Genomic DNA, 22,493 nt, shown 5'->3' on the forward strand with positions numbered 1-22,493 from the left:
CAGTGTGAAGCTCAAACCCCTTGTTCGTTAGGGAGGACTGCCGTGTTTGTTATATCCCCTGCTGCATGTGGTCATCACACCTAGGATATGGATCCTGATTACATTGAATCTCTGCCCCTCCTACCTTCAATGTGGTTTTTTCTTTATATCTTAATTATAGAAGAGCTGTTTTACTAGTCTTCAGGTTGTTCTCAGAGAAAGTTGATCTATATATAGTTGTAGTTTTGGTTTGTCTGTGGGAGGAGGTGAGCTCAGGATCTTTCTACTTTGCTATCTTGATCCCGCCCCTTGTCATATTTTAGTTTCCTACTACTGTTGTTTTTTTTAATTCAATGCAAGTGAAGTCTTTAACTTCATTTTATATAACTTCTATATTTAAATAACTTCTATGTCTTAATTTTAGTTTTTTATATAATGTATTAATTTTGTTAACCTGGATAATAACTAAATAATGTAATAATCCATATTTTGTCATCAAATTTCTAGTGGTCATATATGTCTACATGGTTTGTAAACTTTCTAAGAACATTGGAAGCTGGTACAGTGCAACCTTTTTTTGATTAGGATACTTAGCTAGAGAGAAAGTAAATTATAGTTGCACTAATTTTATTTAGTGACAATTTAAATGTCTAAAATTTTATTTTATGATGCCACAGGAATATTATTCACTTTGAAATTTAAACTTAAATTCCCTCAAGTCAAATTTGTTGTGTTTTGATTGATTTATTTAATTAGCCTTTGTTTCATTAGTAATCATCTGTAATTAGGAATACTACATGCTTTTAAAAATGATTGAAATGACATATGTTGCAACCTTTTGTACAACAGTAGAGCTTCTTAGCAAAGTCCTTAATGGTAACAAGTTGGCATCTGAAGCATTCACCAAACTTGTTCATCAGAATGTCACCTTTATGTACCCAACTCTGGATTCAGTAGAGGTCAACATTCCACAGGACATTTTGGGAATTTGGGTGGATCCCATAGATTCAACTTACCAGTGTATAAAAGGTTCTGCTGGCATTAAATCCAACCAAGGAATCTTCTCCTGTGGACTTCAGTGTGTCACCATCTTAATTGGTGTCTTAATTGGATATACAAATAGGGGTGTCCCTGATATTTGTCATCAACCAGCCTTTGTATCACAAGACCTAAACACTCTCAGTTGGAAAGGACAGTACTACTGGGGCTCTTCTTACATGGGAACCAATATCCATGCATTTCAGCCCCCATTTCTAAAAGAAACGGTAATGAAATGCAGAGCCAACTGACCAAAAACACAGCTCTCAGGTGGAATTCTCCCACTGGTTTTCAGCTATCAGTACAAGTGAAAAGGAGACTATCAAAATCTCACTGCCACCTCTGTTACTGTGTTGGTGTGCATTGTGTCAAATGGCTTCAACTGAGGAGGTCAACGGAAGACCTGGGCCAGCGATCTCGGTCCTTGTGATAGCAAGTAAAGAATTGCAGACTACCACTTTGGGCTTAAGCACAAAGCAAAGTTTATTAAAGCATAGTTGTAATCTCAGAGGGAGAGCGGGCTGTTTCTGCAAAGTGAAACCAGCCCTCCTGTACAGGTTTAAGGGTGTTTATAAGGAGAGTTCTGCGAGGAGGTGGGGTGTGATCATGGGTGAGTGACAGGGGATCATTATTTGATTGACAGTCCCGAGTTATGTAACAGTTCATTATTGTGCATGCCCTTACCCTAGCTTCACTAGGTTCACCTAGCTTCACCCATGGGGTGGGGGGGAGCAAAATCACATGCAGATTTTATTATAATGATGGTATAATGAGTTTGGTTTTACTCTAGGTTTTATATGCCTGTCTAGTCTGGGCATGAGCAGACCAGGGAAGTTCCTTCGTGTTACTGTGCTCCCTCTTTATTAGGAAAAGTTGCCCACCACCCAACCATAGTTTCGCCTGTTCTGGGTGGAGTCAGGGGATGGTTCCCAGATGGTTGGGATGTGACTTGATTATTCCCCTCTTGTCTTTTCGCCACTGTCACCTCCTTGCTGCTAATGTCAGGGGAGGGTCCCCAGATGGTTGGGGTGTGACTTGATTATTCCCCTCTTTTCACCACCGTCACCTCCTTGCTGCTAATGTCTGACTAACTACCTAACACTTGTATGTGGAGATAGCCTATTCCAGGCAGCTGAGGCTGCTTACAAGAGCTCTGAGTTGTCCAAGGTCTTGCTGACATTTATATATTTTCAGAAAAGATATATCTTTTCACATTCAAGTGAGTGTCTTGTACTGTTAATGTCAAACTCAGGGCCATGGGTGAGGGAATGGTAAACTTAAAAGAATTATTGGAACGGAATCCAGAAGCTGGAGTTAGTACCACATGGAAAATGAAGGTGCCACTGGAGTAAATCAGTGGGCCAATAAGGGAGGACTAATTGCATACAGATCAAGAAAGCAGCAAGAGACATTTCTGAGCTTCCTCATCTAAAATCTTGAATCTGCAGGTCCACACTACATAGATAAACTTTGTCCTCATATGCTTATAAACTGAACTGTGAAACTATTTTTCACATCTCTATCTTTTGAAGGTAGTTTTGTGCTTGTTTTGAAGGTGAATAGTCAACATTCACCTTCCTCTTTTGAGGAGCATATGTATATCACTAAGTTCTAATAACACTTTTTTCTGTATTGCAAAATGTGATCTTGGAATAGGTTTTATTTTCTCCAAAATTCATTTTTCTTGTTGATTAAATCAAGATGTGTCCTGCTTGTTTATAAACTTCTGATAAATTCAAGCAAGGGTAAATGCCTCACATAAATTTATTACTATTATTATTAATGTTTTATTTTTTAAGTATTACCAATCAATTATATACTATTGCCACTTATAGTAATATAAAATTGCTGTCTACATGTGTTCTAATTAGGAACCCGTACTAGGGTATTTAATGAGAGCCACTCTACCCGATAAGACAAGAAATTTCAAGGTTCTTTGCATGATGAACGTTTGTTACTCGCCTCACTGCCCATTGTGGTTGGTGGGGAGGAGGAAAAGGAGACTCTACCCCACATAGTCATTCAGAGAACAAGGTGTCTTTTATACTTCAATCTGCCATTATTAGTACACGGCTTCAAGGTTAGCCTGGTATCATCTATCTGAAAGAAGAGGGTAATCATGGAGTGTTCCACAGAGATTTTAGGGCATAGAATTGGTATATGTAATTTGCATCCACTTTCAAATGTCCAGAACTCAGTCACATGGCCCTACCTGACAGTTCTGAAGTGTAGACAGTGCTACATTGTAGAAAAACTACAGTTTTTCTGTATAGTTAGGGGGAAAAGAAAATAGTTTGGAGAAAGAACAACAAAGCATCCGTCAGACTAAGTATCCAAGTAAGATTGGCATTTGAGAAAAGTTTTGAACACCAATCTAGAATATTATTTCTTGGGATAAAACACTGAATTTAAATACAGTAAACTAATTTATTATTAGGTACATCACATTAGCAAAGGACACTGACATAATTTTTCTTCCATAGATAAGATTTTATTCCATACAGTAACACTTTGTTAACATCCCTCCTTCTTGCTCAGGTTTTGAAGTACAGAAATAATATTGATTTTTAAAAGCCTGGACAAAGAAGTCTTAGTTATAATTATTATCTGCAAAAGGCAAAGACAGTTTAATGTCAATTTGAGACTAATTAATATACCATAAATTATTTTATTCAGTAAGGCTTTGAAATTTTAATTTAATTTATTTCTGAAAAGATTCCAGATTGACATAGTGACAGGAGTGAAATATCACATCTCAATTGAGAATTCAAATGTTGATGAAAATGAGTAGCAGAATTTCAAGCTAATGAATCTTGAGCAGTTAAAAAGCAAGTCTTTAAGAATGTGAGACTCTGAAGAGGATTATGAAATTGAATACTTTAACAACTTCATTGAGTTCTCAGGAATCATCTTTGATATAAAATTAACATTTTATACACACAATGTAAATGCTAATTTTATTAGGATGCTTACACATATTAGAATACTTGCATATTGGAATATGTTTTTAGTTTCCTCCTGGGAATGCCACATGTTCAATAAATAGACCTGCTTTTCTCTCTCTCTTTCTCTCTTTCTCTCTGGTGAGCATGTGCGCGCACGCTCTCTCTCTCCCTCCCCCTCCCCCCCTCTCCTCTTGCTCTTTCTCTCTGTTCATCTGTCTTTCTGAGAAAGCAGCTGGTCTTTATCCTTATAATACTTCTCCCTTTTCACTCTAAGTGTTGCCAATCAACACATTTAATTATGCATTTGACTTTATTTTCACAGCACAATGTTTATGTGATGACTGGATAGTGTTGACATCAGTGTAAGTAGTTAAAAATCTGAAAATAAATTAATCTGTTCTGCTAATTATTTAGAATGCTTGACAGCTCTGATCAAACATTCTATGTCAGCCTTTTCTAAGATGAAGAGTTTAGCAGGATTTATTTATCAAAAACTGTTAGGAACATCCACTCAAAGTTATCATGGGATATTTGATGAAAGATTCTCAGAACCTTTTAATACTCCATTATATATTTTGAATCTATAGACGGGGCATAGTTTGTCCTCACAGAAAAATATTTTGTGTGTATGTCTTTCATATTCAGGAAATTAAACGTAAATATTTCAAGACTAATATAATGAGAAATAAATATGCCTTAATTATATAAAACTAGATTAAAATTTACTTAACTAAGAATTCACACCTATATTCATTCAGACAAAGAGAGGCATTTGGGGAAGAGTAAGAGGAATATAAGTAAGGGAAGTTGTATTATTAGATAGATAGATAAAACATAGACAAAAATGTTGAGAGATTTAGATGAATTTATTTTTTATATTTTTTTGGTATTGTTGTTTTATTATGGGTTAAATGGGTACTCCCTAATAAGCCTTTCAGGTAGGTCTGAGAAGTCTTAATGGAAAATATCACTGAGAGCCTCATAAGTGGTAAATGCTACCATTTTCTGAAGTATGTTGTTTCCATCTTTGACCAAAGTTCTATCAGAAAAACTACAAATTTGTGATATTCCCAGCAGTAAGGAGTTTAATACAGGGCATCAGAGGCTTTTGCAATAATTGGTAGGCTGAAGAGTAAGGGTCCTGAATTAGCTTCGGAAATCCAGAAGCGCTACCTCTTCCCGCGTTGTAACACACAAGTGATTTGGGGATGTTTTCCAGAAGCCACTGCAAACTTGTATTCTACATAGTTCCCAGCAACTGTCTTCAGCTCTCATCTAAGAATACTTTCAATTTCTATTCTGTCTTCCAAATATTCTGCAAATATCCCTCATTGGCAGAACCACAATTTTAACTCTGCTCACAAAACATCTTAAGAGACTGTAATTTTCCATCTTGCTCTATAGGAGAGAGTATAAAAAAGAGAATTCAACAGTTGAGAAAAGATAATATTAAACGGTATACCTCTTTTTTGGTATCTATAAACTCCATTCTACCTCTATCAACCTTCTAAACCACAGTGATAAAACAATGTATGTGCCTAACAGGTTTTAAGTAACCTTTATGTACAAATGAACCCATGGTCGCTCTTTCTTCCAACAACATATTCAGAGCCCCAGTGCTTACTCTCTATACATCTGTAGATTATATTGATCACTTTTCTAGTCCATCTGCAACTGTGCTATCCTTAGTGGCTATTGATAGTAGTGTATAGTGGAAGTGATACAATTGCATTCCAGATCTAGATCCTAAGTGGCTATGCACTTATGCCTGTCTCTGTGGATTACTTGTACTGGAGCCCTGAGTTTTCGTTTGAACAGTCTGACTTCTCTGTAAGCACCACACATGAAACAGCCACATGGAAAATCATTGGAACTACACGAAGAGAGAGAGACAATCAGCCAGAGCCAGCCACAGTGTACAGTAGGTACCCGCTATTCCAGATCCAGCCACATGAGACAACCTGAGCTGGTATGGCTTAGCTAAGCCCATTCCAAATTCCTGAGCCAAACAAATCATGAGAGAGAATTTTAAAAATACTTTATATTTAGAGGAATAGAAAATTTAGGAAGGGAACTCCTTCCTCATATTAATCATGGTTCTCTAGAGAAACAAAACCAATTCATCAAGGTGAATACAGGAAGTTTTAAAATACCAACTGCTTTCCTCTATTTGTATTAAAACACTTAGGAAAGCAAAATATCCCATATATGATATCAGTAAAGTTGTAAAATATTCATAATAAGCTTTATAAGAATGTTATATGGCATATATTCAAAAATGTAAAATCTTCAAAAGACATAAAATTAGATGTTCTTGGATGGGAAAACAATATAAAATTCCAATATTCTCATTAATGCAATTAGTGCTATTCTTTAAGAAGTTCAACAGGTTTTTGTTGTTGCTATTGTTTTTAAGGCAAATGATCTGAAAGTTTGTAAGAAATGAGAAATATCTAAGAGTAGCTGCAGTGTTTGAAAAGAATTAGTTCAGGTCACCATTATGTGTCTCTCATTTCTTTCATCCTAGCTGGTCACCCAGTGCATGTTCTTCTCTTGGAAATGGCAGAAGGAAAAGAAGCAATGCTCAACATGCAAACATATTGAAATTCTCTACTTGTTCAATGTCTGCTAATATCCCATTGCTGAAAATATAGCATGATCAAGACAAAAGTGAAGGTACAGATGTGAGGATGATAACCAACAATAAAACAGAAGCTTTGAGATTGGTAAGGTAAGTCTTTTAATGGTATCTACCCTTTCATCCATGTAGGTAGTGGAAAGGAAGAAGTGAAATATGCTGAATGATAAATATTTTAATCCACCGGAGTGGAGCAATATGGGATCCTTGACATGGACTTCAATTTGGAAAGACTGTGTTTCATGTATACTTAAATTTAGACCTCCCTTTGGAACAGGAATGCTCCTGTTTTCCTTTGGATATCATTATCAAGCTTCTGTGCTTTTGAAATAACTCCTCTTCCATTTTCTCAATTCCAATCTTCTCTTCCCTCTAGCCCATCCTCTAAGGCAGTGACTCTCAAACTTTAGAACTGTGTAAAAGTCACCTGGCATCTTCTTAAAATGTGGATTCAAATTCAGTAATTCTGGGTAGGCCTGAGATTCTTCTGTCTATCCAACTTCCAGAAGATGCTTATGTTGCTGTATGCGGACCAAGCTTTCATTAGTAAGACTTAATTCTGTTTTCAGAAGTGTCTTTCTGACACACACAAACACACACACAAATGAGCTCGTTAAGTCTCTTAATTTTTTAAAATTGTGTTCCTGTTAATTACAGGGAAACATAATTCAACTGCACACGTCTTCACTCTTTTTCCATGGCGCTTCTCACATGCCAGTTATAAGCTCTTTACTGCTTCCTTCCTTTTTAATTAACAAACACTGATCCATTCTTCCAGAGGGAGCTCATGTGCCTATAAATACCATAATGCCACCAGACAGCATAGCCACCCAATTTTTCATTCTCTACATAATGAATTTGTACATTTGTTTGATTATATGTTTGTTCTAATAGTCAGCCTATACTTTCTAGCAGAAGAGCAATTCTGCTTTATTTACCTGTACCATCAGAATCTAGCATGTGGGCCTGGCACACAATAACTACTCAGAGATATTTATATCATCCAAGTGATGTTGTATTTGTATGTTTCTTTACTATTATTATTTCACATACAGTCAAGTGCCTATGACGTGCCAGACACTGACCAGATCACTGGTAATACAATGATAAGCAAAGATCACTTCCCGCTGAATACTTATAGTTCAGTGGGAGAAATAACCATAAATAAGTGGTCACACTAATAATTATTTTATTGCAGACTCTGAGAAGTGCTATAAAGGAATAGAAAAAAAGTATAATATAGACATAATGGCAATGCAGACTGATTTAGTGGGGAAGCACCAGTTAAACCTTCTCTGAAGAAGTATTATTACAGAATCCTAAAGTATAAATAGGAGTTAGTGACTAAAAAATAACAGGAGGATGGGAGGAGTGTTCTAGACTGAGAAAACAGCAAGAATTAAGATTTTCAGTCAGGAAAGTGCTTGGGATATTTCATGGACTAAGTAGTTATAGCTGTGCACCTTGAGCATATAAAGGAGGGGTAGTAGTATAACAAATGAGGTTGAAATAGTTGGTGACAGCAGACAGCCAATTGTGCACCCTCTTCCCACCATCTTAAGGAGTTTGAATTTCACTTATCTTTTTGAAGGGAAGCAAAGGAAAGATTTTATGCAGGGCATTGACATAAGATTTATATTAGAAAAATACTGTTCTGCCAGTAATATGGGTTATGAAATAGCAGGAAGCTTATAGTGTACTTATTAAGGCTAGCTCATTGTTTCACATGCGGTTCACACAATATTTGTCAGTTTGAGGCACTGTTTCTGACTTCAGTTGCAGTAAGTGTGAGAATAAATATTTAACATCAGCATGGGGAGTACTTAAATCATTCAGTACCCTAGAGGTTAAGAGTTATTCATTTTACCTGCCCCAGGGAAGTGCTTGTGTGACTCTGTGTATGTGTGTGTGCGTGTGTGTGTGTGTGTGTGAAATAAGGGTTTTGCTTATGACACATTATACTAATTCCAGGAAAATAGAGCCCAAGACATGCTTTCTACCAATTTCATTGCATGACTCACCCTTCAAATAAACCTCTTTAATTAAAAAAAAATAGTCATTTGGCAGAATATAATTTTTAAACATTTATGATATGTACTCTTAATATACTGACTTTGTTTAAAACTTTGTGTATATTATTTAATGATTTAAACATGTATTCAATCCAAAAAGACATGTTCTAAATAATTTCAAACACACAAATTCTGCATACTTGTGAGCTCTTCTTATTCTAAGCTCAGATATCTTAAAAACTTTTAAGAATCACTGTAACTTACTGTGTTGTACAATTTACAGATAATTTTATCTGCATTTTTACTTTATCTTTCCAGTATCCTCCACTATGTCTCAATAAGAATCAAACCTTTTGAATTTAAATTCAGTATTTTATATTCACTATTATTTCCTCTTAATATTGTCTCACTGCCTTTATCTAATTATTCACCTCTAGCGTATGCTCTGTTTAGAGGAAGAAGAGTGTTTAGAAGTATAGAGAATATATTACTTTAGTGCGTTTTTCAGGTTATGATGGTTTTCACAGAATTCGTGTGACAAATCAATGATCAAATGACAGACAAACAATATTACTTATTTTGTGATATTTAGTACCAAAGTAGGGCAACTGTAGTAAATGCATATAAGTGAAAACCAGAATATCACAGTAATTAATGAGTAAAGGGTTTTTGACAGACTTCACCTGGAAAGTAATTTTATATATCAGATTATCCTTAGAAAGATGTAAAATAAAGTATTTCTTCCCCATGTGATTAGTTTCTGGAGTTTACTTTAGTAGATATTGTGATTTTAAATGAATCAGTTTGAATTCATAATTTAAATGTGTATAGTCAGTAATGGGATATTCAAGAGTAATGAATATAAATAACCATAAGTGTATTGAATATAAATAATCATAAGTGTATTTCTTTTAAGACATTGAAATAACTAACTTTCTGCTTGAGTATAGGGCGGCCAGGAAGGTTTTGTATACTTAGAGAATAAACTATGTGAATATTATTGGTTGTAAGTACACTTTGAATATGTCAATGTGATTCAACTTAAGTCCAAAGTATAGTGTTTTTCTCCCAAGCAATGACATATCAGTGGATGCCTTAGAGCCTTTTAAAATAAATACAGAAAAAAGTAAAGATGCTTTTTTCCATTGCAAATAGGACATCTATTTTAGAGGCTTTAGTTCCAGGAATGTGAGTGTATCAGAATTTCAGCCAGTGAGGACTACACATTGCTATTCAGTAGATCTTCATTCTTCATTCTCTTATAACTCGTGTACCAACATAGAAAGGTTAAAATTTGTTATGTTTTATTATTCTATGTAGTAATAGAAATTTTAACAACCTTTTTGAGCGTTTTTAATTTAGGGCTAGTGGGTGCTAGTAACATGAAGTAACATGCACAGACTTCTAATTAAACATGAAAAATTAATACATGCTTTCTTCTGAATTTCACTTTAAAGGACAAAGAGAATGAAAGAGACAGTAGCTGATGAGAGACAGAGTGAAATTAGAAAGAAGAATCAGTAACTCACTTAGAAGAGTAGAAATAGATGAAACCTAAGTGCTGGCCACAATAAATGTCTTGTGACTGAAGACAGTTTATCCTAAAGAAGTCCAGTCAGGATCAGGAACTAGAGGGTTTAGGTATCTCAGGAAGCAGGGTGAGGTGTCAAACTGACATAGGTAAATCCACACAAGAATAAATTAGAAGTGAAAGGTTACTTAATAAGGCTGTACCTAGCACAATCTATCAACTCAGGAAACTGGAATGCGTCTGGATCTGGAGACATTGAGCGTAAAGAAAGACTGCCAGAATCTGACAAACTAAAGACCAAAATAAAAGGTAAAATATTCAGTTTATGGATTCCTTAAACTCTTTTATTAAACATACAAGGGCTTCCCTGGTGGCACAGTGGTTGAGAGTCCGCCTGCCGATGCAGGGGACACGGGTTCGTGCCCTGGTCCGGGAAGATCCCACATGCCATGGAGTGGCTGGGCCCGTGAGCCATGGCTGCTGAGCCTGCGCGTCCGGAGCCTGTGCTCCGCAATGGGAGAGGCCACAACAGTGAGAGGCCTGCGTACCGCAAAACAAACAAACAAACAAAAAAAACATACAAGTAATGTATTAATTTATAGAATTATTTTGCATTCCAGAGTTTTCTTTTAGATAATTTACTGTTTCTTGTGCTTTAACACTTAAGAAGAAAGAAAGCTTAACAAAAGGACAGTAGGTAATAGTGATGGAAATTAACTTAATTTTTACAGTATAGTCATGTTGTAGTGAGTGAGAGTGAGAGAGATCTTTTATTTCATATTTAAAATATTTTAGGCGGTAGAAATTTGGTTTGTTCACAATTATTCAAAAACTAAGTTACATTAAGAACCACTTCTTTTAGATAGTGGGAAGCAGACGCATAGCACAGGGAGATCAGCTCTGTGTTTTGTTACCACCTAGAGGGCTGGGATAGGGAGGGTGGGAGGGAGGGAGATGCAAGAGGGAAGAGATATGGGGACATATGTATATGTATAACCGATTCACTTTGTTATAAAGCAGAAACTAACACACCATTGTAAAGCAATTATACTCCAGTAAAGATGTTAAAAAAAATAAAATTAAAAAAAGAACCACTTCTTTTACTCAACATGGTATCTATTAAATTTTTTCTCTTCAAAGGGATCTTTTCTTTTTTTTTTTCTTCCTTGATTTTTTTTTAACATCTTTATTGGAGTATAATTGCTTTACAATGGTGTGTTACTTTCTGCTGTATAACAAAGTGAATCAGCTATACATATACATATATCCCCATATCTCCTCCCTCTTGTGTCTCCCTCCTATCCTCCCTGTCCCACCCCACTAGGTGGTCACAAAGCACTGAGCTGATCTCCCTGTGCTATGCGGCTGCTTCCCATTAGCTATCTATTTTACAGTTGGTAGTATATATAAGTCCATGCCACTCTCTCACTTCATCCTAGCTTATCCTTCCCCCTCCCCGTGTTCTCAAGTCCATTCCCTACGTCTGGTTCTTTATTCCTGTCCTGCCTCTAGGTTCTTCATAACCTTTTTTTTTTTTTTTTAAGATTCCATTTACATGTGTTAGCATATGGTATTTGTTTTTCTCTTTCTGACTTACTTCACTCTGTATGACAGACTCTAGGTCCATCCACCATACTACAAATAACTCAATTTTCTTTCTTTTTATGGCTGAGTAGTATTGCATTATGTATGGAATATATGTAGTATATATATATGTAGTATAGTATACTATACTATATATAGAATAGTATACGTGTGCCACATCTTCTTTATCCATTCAACTGTCGATGGACACTTAGGTTGCTTCCATGTCCTGGCTATTGTAAATAGAGCTGCAGTGAACATTGTGGTACATGATTCTTTTTGAATTATGGTTTTCTCAGGGTGTATGCCCAGTAGTGGGATTGCTGGGTCGTACGGTAGTTCTATTTTTAGTTTTTTAAGGTAAAGGGATCTTTTCTTGAAATGACTTTAAAAATAATATGTTAAGACAGCAAAACTCCCAAAGCAGTAGGGTCTGTTCTGTTTAAAAGAAACTTTTTCTTTGGAATGACAGATCATAAGCACACACATTCAGAACAACAAAAGTCAAAACCTTGACTCACCGGGTCCCTATTCTCATTGGTCTCACAACAGATGCCACCAATAGCCATTCAAGCAAACACAAAACACAACTGACAAAAAGTAATATTGATGCTAATTTGAATCACAAACGCATATACCATGCCCCAAGATTATTTCACCTTCATTTAAGCTTGAGATGACAGGAAATTCTTGGGGAGAAATCTTTGGTTTCATTTTCACATGCAAATATTCAGGAAGCAACACTGGTATTTCTTTTTTCACTTGTGTTTTCACACGGCATTTTTTCCTCTTAAAATCCTTAATTTTAACCTTATATTTCCACAGTCTGACTGCAAGTTTATAGTTTTGTGATAACTTTGTATTATAAAATATGTGCTTAAATGGTATTTGTGACTTCCCATGCTACAGGCTGAGCCATTGATAAATCTTTGTTGTGGAACAAATTTATTTAGTTTGGACATTTGACATTAAAAAAATAAAGATATTTTTAAAACCAAATATTAACTATTTGAAGTACATCAGGAAGGCACACTATAAATTGATATAATAATAATATGAAAGAATTTATCATTTCATTTATTAGGAAAACCAGCATATATACATATACATATATATTGATAGAAAAAATATATATATAAATATTATATCTAAAGAAATAGAGATGCTCATGTACATGGTTAGTGTCAAATAAGAAGGATTTGCATAAGGATAGTTTAAGGATATTATATTGGAATATTTAATAATAGAGCATATTTAACCACTACAAATATATAAATTGGTCACAAAAACCAATCAGTTTAATTACAGTTGTTTCTAACTTTTTATTAGCAACATATAGTTAAAGTCCTGGTGAGACTTGTGTCCTGTGATTTTTCTTTCCATAAACTGAAATTTGCAGTCATTTAAGCCATTGTTCCCCAATTTACTTGCTGTATGTACTTGCATAGGTTACTTAACTGTTCTGTGCCTCAGTTTTCTTCTCTGTGTAGTGGAGATAAACTCTGTCTCAGAGTTCTTGAAGATCAAATTAGTGAACGTACTTCAGACATATGGCAAATATTAAATAGGGATGCTTGTTGTTGTTACATACATATAAGAAAAAAATATTTTCTATTAGCCTTATTTATCTCCATTTTACCATAGGTCTAGAATATATATATTTAAAACCGATTTCCATTCTTTCAGGAATATATAAAGGAGCATAGTGTCTTTCGATGAAAAAATAGAAAGAAGCTAAAAGAGACTAATGTTGAGGCCAGAATGCTTTTTTTTTTTTTTTTTTTTTTTTCTCCGGTACGCGGGCCTCTCACTGTTGTGGCCTCTCCCGTTGCGGGGGACAGGCTCCTTGACACGCAGGCTCAGCGGCCATGGCTCACGTGCCCAGCTGCTGCGCGGCATGTGGGATCTTCCCGGATCGGGGCACGAACCTGTGTCCCCTGCATCGGCAGGCGGACTCTCAACCACTGCGCCACCAGGGAAGCCCAGAGGAGGGGAGATTTTTAAAATAAGACACAGACAAATCATAAAGAAAAAGACTGATACATTCAATTACATTAATAGTTATAAATTCTGTTTATCTAAAGATATCATAGATAAGCCATAAACAGGGAAATGCATATAAATGATAAAGAGTTAATATCCAGATTATATAAAGAAGGTAAAAAAGATTATATAAAGAAGATAAATCAATAAGAGAAGATAAACAACCCAATTAAAAATGGGCAAAAGAACAGGAATTTTACTGAAAAGTAAACACAGATGGCTCAAAAACACACTAAAATATATTTAATTTCAGTAATCAGGGTTACAAATAGACACCATAATGTAATACCACGAACCTGTGACCCCTGCATCGGCAGGCGGACTCTCAGCCACTGCGCCACCAGGGAAGCCCTCAGTCCTTGTTTAATATTTTGTCAGTTGGTCTTGGGAATTTTTTACCTATTTAAGAAGCTCATACTGAATATAATCTTATCTTTGAGGATTAAGAATCTTACAATATTAAATTGACGTTTGTGAACATTAGTTCTTTTCTAAGCATTCTGAGAGTGTGCTGCACATGCTGTGTGTTGAACCGGGGATTAAATGGGCTGGTTTTGATCAAAATTGGCTCCACCACTTAACCAGCTGGGTGGACTCAGACCTGTAGTTGCCAGTCGAGTGTATGAGGCTTAGTATCCTCATCTGCAAAATGGAACTAATAATAATTACTTTGCTAGGATTAGGGATGATGAGTGTAAAGCCCTTAGTATAATATCATCTGCTACTTAGGAAGCACTAAACAAATATCTTCTTTTTCTCACTTTATAATTAGGTGAAATACATATTGATCCCAGGACATACCCTAGAAATATTGATTACTTGTAGTGAATACTGTAGTGTCTCCCCAGGACCCCTCTTCAAGGCTGGGCTGTACTCCAGATGCTGAGGGATCACAGTTGCGCACCTCCTTAGGCACTGCCCTGGGACACAAGGAACTGTAGAACTAGTTTTTTCACTGATGGTTTTTCAGCTGGTGTAACTGGTTAGGCAGCTTGGCTTGAATATGCGATCAGAGGGACATAAAAACCCCACAGGGAAATTCATTCCGCGTTGAATTTTTCTGAAGTCAGGATTCATTGTACAATTATTGGTGGTTCCATTTAGGGACAAAGAACATCTGTGTGAATAAGGATCGTCAGAGCTTGCACCTGGATGTCTCTTGAATCCCACTGCTTTCCTGTACTTTTTTGGTTGCTTTAAAATAAGCTTTACATGAGGATGCTCTGTACAACTTTTGAGACCTTTTACAGATCAATAGGTATGGAATCTTTGCAGTTGGCAATGAGAATGGTATATTTGAAACCATCCCTGACAATGCAATTTAAATAACAATGACTAAGACAATGTTTGGGAGATATAAAGCCAAGGCGGGGGTGATAATTGTTGATTAAAGGTTGACTTCCTGGGCATTGCTGGGTTTAGGCTGCACAAGCACTATGTCCACTGACAGGAGGAAGATTGTAAATGAGACTTGAAGTTGATGGATCCAGGGCTAGGTGGACAGCTAAATGTATTACAAAATAAATTTTTTAGAAAAGATAAATCAGCCAAGAATGTGCTGTAGTTTTTTTATTATGTTCTAGTAAAACTGAAGTTAACAAAGAAGCAGCTGGAGGCTGCTAGAGCTACAAAACTATGACCTTTACTTCCAGTATGATATTAAGGTTTCCACTCTCTCCATACCCCTCACCAAGTGATGACTGATGCTCTGATAAAAGGGTCTCTAATTTTTTGTGACCCCTATTTACTTCATTGTTGAGGAGAAAAGATGATGGCAGAAAGCTGTTAGGGATTTTAAGCCCCGAAATGGAGCTAAATGGCAGGAAATTATTCAGGATTACGCAAAAGAAATGGAACAATAAGAAAGAGAAAGTATGAGAAAACCTTACAATGTGGAATTAAACTATGTGGAATTCTTCAGAGGCTCAATTAAAAATGACATGAAAAAAAGGAAGAAACAGATGGAGTAGCTACTAAAATTTTAATGGATGACTATAGGAGACCAGGTCATCCAGCCCTACCAACTACTCAGGTTGTAAAAGGACTATGACAAATTCACTTACTTTATCTTGGCCTTGATACACTTTTTAAAATCTGATGATTATAGAAAACTGAAGTCTACAATCCTTTCAGAGTCAGTGCCAATTAAAACAGCAGAGAATCAGGATTCTGACTGACAAGAGGGCCAGGGTCTTGGCACAGTCCCTAGTAGGGGACCGAGGTCATTTGCACTGAGATGGGAACAATGGCCTGGGGCTGGTGAGGGAATTTCTTAGAATTGATGGACACTGGTGTTAGTGTACTATCCTTTATAAACTTGCTAATGAAAATTAAGAAGATAATAAATGGTATGGGATATGGTGATACAAATATAGAAAGTTTTCAGGGGAAAATATGGCCCAAAGCAGGAATTTATGAACAAAAGTTATTTATGGGTGTTGGCTCACCATTGCCAGAATGTATTATTGGAATATATGTGATGTCTAAATGGAGGAGTTTTCCCTTATCCAAAATACAGGAAAAAGGGATGATATGCAGATCTGCTTTTCAAGCTGCTTTGATTGGAAATTCTGAATGGGAACATTTAGAATAATCTAAATATACGCAAGTGCTTCATTTAAAACTATGTAGGATACCTGGGAGGTATAAATATTCTGGTTTAATAAAGGAGCTATTAGATGCAAACATATTAGCATCACAAAACTCTGTTTAATAGTCCAGCCTGGCCCATAAAAAGCTAGTGAGTTTTGAAAGATAACTATAGATCATAGAGGATAGCATAAAGTGGTGCCTTCAAAAGCATCAGCTGTACTAATATGGTATCAGCAGTTCAAAAATTCAAAATATGCCACAAACTGAAGGACATAGCTTGGTTGGCTCTTACCTTCTTTTCCAACTCTGTTTAGAAGAAAGTTAAAGCTTATTTGCATTCACCTGGGTTGGCTGAAATGTGCATTTACTGTGTAAACACAAGAATATCTAATTTCTCTTGCTGATTGCCACAACTTGGTGATAAGAGATATAGATAGGATTTAGTCAGAAAGTAGTTATTCATTATATTAATCATAAAATGTTGATATCTCAATCTGAAGACTAATCCAAGAAATAATTAAAAATACTTATTAATCATATGACCATTGGAGGATGGCTAATTAACATCCATAAAGTACAGAGCTCAAAGCAAATGATAAAATTCCTTGGCATTATTTAAATAGGGGGGGCAATAGAGACATTGCTCAGACAATCAAAACTAAGTTATTAACTCTGCTGTCTCCAAAGTCAGTCAAGAGGTATAGAGATTTATTGGGTTGTTCAGTTTCTAAAGATATCTCATGACAAATTTGGGAATATTATTAGCACCTGTTCACAAAGTTACCAGAAAAATAAATTTGATTTTTTTCTTGCAAGAGCAAGCTTTCTTTCAGCTTAAAAAAAACACATGGTACAATCCAGCATGTATAGACCCCATGCTCAAATTATTTTGGAAGTGTCTGAAACTTATGTCCATAATGATCAGAAATGAAAACCTGTTACTGCCACCCAGCAGAGATCATCCTGATTTTGGACAAACTTACTGTGCAGTTTCAAGTTATACAGTATTTAAAAGGCAATTGCTAGTTTGTTATTGGGATTTAGTTGCAACTGCTTCTGTTATAGAGGGACAAAAAAATATCTTGACACTCAAGATACCCATTGTGTCAAATCACCTGCTCCATTCCTGACTTATCAACAGTGTCTTACTGTATACAGAGCATTTTTTGTGTGTGGATGGAGGGAAATAGCTAAGGTAAAGAACACTTGGAAAACAGAGGCCAATATTAGTTTAGGGGTGATTTGGTGGCACATATTCTTGCTTCTTATAACTCCAGTGGCTGCCAAAGATACCTATGAGAAACTCTTTGACATGCTCAAACTAAATTATATTCTGATGACTACAATCCATATGATACTGCCCTGGGGAATTCAACATTTCTGAGTCCAAAGTATGTACTCAATTTGTAATTATCAAAGGAACATTCTAAGGCAACAAAATGTTTGGTAGATAAACTAACATTTACCAAAAGATCTTACCTAAAAGAGCCCTAGAGAAATTGGCACAAGTCTAGGAGTCCTTGGGCAAGCCGAATTTGCCTTCACTAAGGAGAGACATACTAAGGAAAAAGTCATGCTGGCCTTTATTGGCCACTTAAAGGGGAATTTATTTCAGGAGAAAGGAAAAGGATGCAAGCAGTCTAGACAGATTATGCTTGTTTGAAAATGAATAAAATAACCTCAAAGGATAAACAGCATGATTGGAATAACAGTGGAAAAGAGCATGGACACTGAACCAAGAGGCACTGTTAAGAATGCTCCTCGAGATGAAAACAGAGGTAGCTCAAGGACAATGGTCTAGATCTTGGCAACAGAAGTAAAAGCAATGAACTTTATGAGAAATTTATTGTCCACCTAGTCAATGGGAATTCCTAAATGGAGAATGAATGTAATTTGCGTAGGTGCTCCCCAGATGCCAAGGCCCCATGTATAAACAAACAACAGATATACCTACTAGAGTAGTTGGAAATGGAATCCTATTCAGAATTTACTTGTGTGTGTATATGTGTGTGTTTTGGGGAATGGGGCTGTGGGGTGGTTGAAGGATTACTTAAATATAAGGCTCATCATGAAACCTGGTCAATACAATCTTGTAGTATGAAATAGGTCATATGGCTATGCCCCAAAAGAGACCTGGAATCCAGAATTAACAAAACTTTGACTCCTGGCTTATATCACAATCCATGACAACATTTGATAACACAGGCAAGGACTGCTTTTGTTAGGAAACCCTAAAAAAATACTATTGTAATTCTAAATGACTTATTTTGTAATAATTTTAGATTAATGATGCATTTGCTATTTAGTGTAATACTGATATAATTAGTAAGAATAATTTGACTGATTTACCTGTACCTCATTTGATGATGCAAAAATAGTATTTGAAAGTTGTCCTTTTGCTTTTTTGTTCTATAAATATTGCAAAAGATGCATGGGAAGAGATGATCATAGCAGCTCATAATTAGAAGACTTGTTCCAGCATCAGAAGGTTAACTTTGTAAGAGAGAGTTAATTTATAGCTGACTGGTAAGCTCTATCTTATCTCTGGGAATGCCAGAATGTATGGTTTTGACTCTTGGCCAAGATAAAGACAGTGGAATTTATTCATGACATGCTATTTAAAGTGCAGAATTCACTTGCCTATCCCCAGGGTCAGTTTGTTCACTGATGGTTTTCAAAAGGCACAACAGATTTTAATAATTACATTACTTTTGTGTTAAGGAAATTGTGGGCAGACAAGAGGGGGCTATTTCCTTGAAGAGGAGTCATTCTATTGGATAATTTTTCTTTCAGTGTTTATTTTCCTTACAATTTTTTTTAACATCTTTATTGGAGTATAATTGCTTTACAATGGTGTGTTAGTTTCTGCTTTATTTCCTTACAATTTTGATGGTGTGTTTTTTTCTAGCCTAGACATCGAGGTGTCCTTATCCTGGGTTCAGCTAATTATTTGATCTTAAGCATTGTTAATTTGGTATGTAACTTTTCTTTTTTCTGAGTCAGAGTATCTTCCAAGAGTTCAGCAAGCTCTTGTAATTTAGGGGAGAAAGGCAATCTGCCATTTTATTTTCTGTTTCTAACAGAAAGTTTAAGATGATCAACAAAGAGCATAGATACAGTTTTTGTGATATCTTCACCCTTATCTTGATCCGTGTGTTCCCAGAAGGTGGCATTTAAGGGGACTCTGAAGTAGATGCTTATTTCTTCCTGTTTACCAGACTGAATTTTTGATCAATCAGTTTTGAGAAAAAAACTCAGATAAAGCTACTAAAATGAATTGTCCTATTTTTATGCTAATTTTATATCCATCTATGGTCAAATTTTGATCCATATATTTGATAACATTTTGGTAATCAATCCTTCCTGCTTTTTCTACCAAGTTTTCACATATCCAGGATCTACAAAGGAATAAACTAATTCATAGAGATCAAGGAATCCTGGAATAAAAGTTCAGAGAGCAATGCTAAATTCTTCAGTAGACTTTCATCTTTGCTGACCTCAGTGAGATTATGCGAATATGATCTCAAGCAAGATTTCAAATTAAGGAACCAGAGTTTCGTCATTTTTTTCCAACCACAGTATAAGATATTATGATAATGTTCAGTGAGTGGAGTATCTTTAGGAAAGGCCTGTGTGTGAAACAGAAAAGGGCCTGGTGAAAGTTCAAGAAATACAGGAAAAGCAAAGAAAAGGGGAGGAAGAAGTTGAGGTCTGAGGAGGCAGGATGCCAAGCCGGAGTTGCAGCAGAATAGGGTGAGAAGTGTTTAAGTTTGGATGTTAGATATTTCACATTTTCATTAGATTTTATTCATGAGTCTCTAGGAGAAATAATTTTAGAATTTTCCTGCTCTTTAGTGGTCTCTTCATGCCAATCTAAAAATGCTAACCAATGGTTATTTAAATTTATTGAAAGTTTTGATTCTGAGGCACATAGATGGGTTATATTATCCTACATTCTTTGGAGTAGACACTGAAGTTCTAATTTTTCCATGACAGAATATTGTCAGAACTTTAATTATTTAGTGCTATTGTCACCATAACCCTAAGGTTTTCTGAAAGTCTGCTAACTACCAATATCCAAGTGAAGAGGAGAAACAAAATACAAATAATCAGGCACTAAGATTCGTAGCCCTATTCCACCTTATCTATAAGATTCCTAAGCAATACAAAGCAAATCAAGAAGCTAATGTCAAGGGGAAAAAAGAAAAAAAAAAAGACTTAGGGGGGCACTTCAGTGTATGGGAAACTGTACTCGTCAGAAGTAGGACTTAGTAGTACAGTCACTGGAACTCTGAGGACGGATGTTAAAGAATTTCTGTTAGGATCTATCCTCCTGGAAGTGGTCTCAGGGTGAGAAGCAGAAGATACAGTCCTGATCTGAGTTACCTCGTTTAAATCCAGATTAGAGACTGATAAGGTCAAAGACCCCAGGGTACCAGGACAGGCAGATTCCCCTCCCCGATGCCACACTTCACTCAATATTTCCCAAAACACTACTACAGCAGAGGGGAGGAAAGAAGACCCTTTATCTGGGGAACTGGGTGGTGTAGGCACACTGTCCAGGTGACTTGAGTCCTTTCCTCCTTCTGCCTGCTCACATGTTCTCAGTCTCACTGTGTCTTCTGGCCTGGCAAGCTAAGTTCTCCTCAAAGGGCCTGCTCTAGTATATATCATTCACTAGATTAGTTACAGATTTTGAACAAACTTTCTTAAGAGAATGAAAAGAAAAATAACTATATAAATACATGTATATACTTACAGATATTTGTATTTATATTTTCTGTAATATATAAAGTTCTACTTATATATTTTTATTTCAGCATTAGTATTTGTGAAACCCTCCAAAGTGTGTGGCCCAGAGTAGGACGCTTTTCCTATATTTAAGTGTCATGGTATTTGTCATAGCTATCACCATGTGGCTCCTGTGCTATTTCATTACTTCTGACCATAATGATTGCATGTGAGCTAATTACATTCCTAATAAGGTCATAAGTTATATTTCAATCTAGTAATACTAATCCATTTTTAACAGAAATGAATATTCTTGAAAAACAAAACGAGTTATTCTATCCAGGTAATACATATTACTAAACTTCCTCACTGCTTCCTGAAAATAGCAAGAGAAAGAGAACTCACTAAATTGATATAAATTTACCAATTTGTTTAAAAATGCAGAATGCCATTATGTGGGCATTTCACTGAAGGTACATTTGTACCTTTTGAAATAGAAACTGTTTCAAAACTTTTACAAATTACGGGCTCTATAGATAAATATGATCTATTCAGAAAGTGTTGCTTTTTTTTTCTCAATTTTCACTTTGCTTTTTGAGAACAGTTATTTTCAGATGTTTCAGCTAAAGTACTGTGCTGCATTGCAGCATGTAAGGTTATATGCCACTCATGCTGCATTACAAAAGCAGAAATAGTAGTTGAAAAGCATTTCTTAAATCTGGACTTAAAAGGCATTATCATTTTAGAACATGGTCCAGTTAAAAAAAAAACCTTTGAAGATTTATCTTTTTATGTGGATGTTGCTGGTGACTCACAAGATGCTTTCACCTCTATCACTAAGGCTCTTTCTACAACAGAGCCAGAAATGGTTTGCAGTGAAGCAAAAAGTAGTGTCAGCAATTTGTTATTATTGAAAGTACATAAAGCAGTCAGTTCTGGTTTCAGCTTCTTTATCAACAGTTTAAAGGACACTTAAAACAAAAAGATAAAAATAGAATAGGAAAATTTTTTTCTTTCTGACATAAAATTTTGGTTTGTCATTTCAAGTGTTTCAAAATCACTCTGGGTCAATAAAATTTGGTGGTGTATAAATAAAGCACTTGCCCTGAGAAATATTCTGAAGCTTAAAGTACAAACTACTTAAACTTAAATATCCTTGGGCTCATCCACAATTTATGTAAAACTGAGTAAAGCTATTCCATTGAGTCTGTCATTTCTAACTTATAATTGTATTACAACCATATTAAGTTCTAGTGCATACATATATTGATTTTATATAGTATTCAAAAGAATAAAATATGACTATATGGACCAATAATTATAGGAAAAAGGAAGGGTTCAAACTAATTACTTTTTGTATAAAACATGTTTATAATGATATAACATGCATTAATATACTT

General features: G+C 35.6%; 1 pseudogene; it reads left to right on the forward strand.

The window, feature by feature from the left end:
- Nucleotides 1-776: 776 nt before the first annotated feature.
- Nucleotides 777-2,449, forward strand: LOC102996692 (inositol polyphosphate 1-phosphatase-like; annotated as a pseudogene).
- The last annotated feature ends 20,044 nt before the right edge of the window (nt 2,450-22,493 follow it).

The sequence above is a fragment of the Physeter macrocephalus genome, chromosome 7 (genome assembly GCF_002837175.3).
Source record: "Physeter macrocephalus isolate SW-GA chromosome 7, ASM283717v5, whole genome shotgun sequence".
Taxonomy (NCBI): Eukaryota; Metazoa; Chordata; class Mammalia; order Artiodactyla; family Physeteridae; genus Physeter; species Physeter macrocephalus.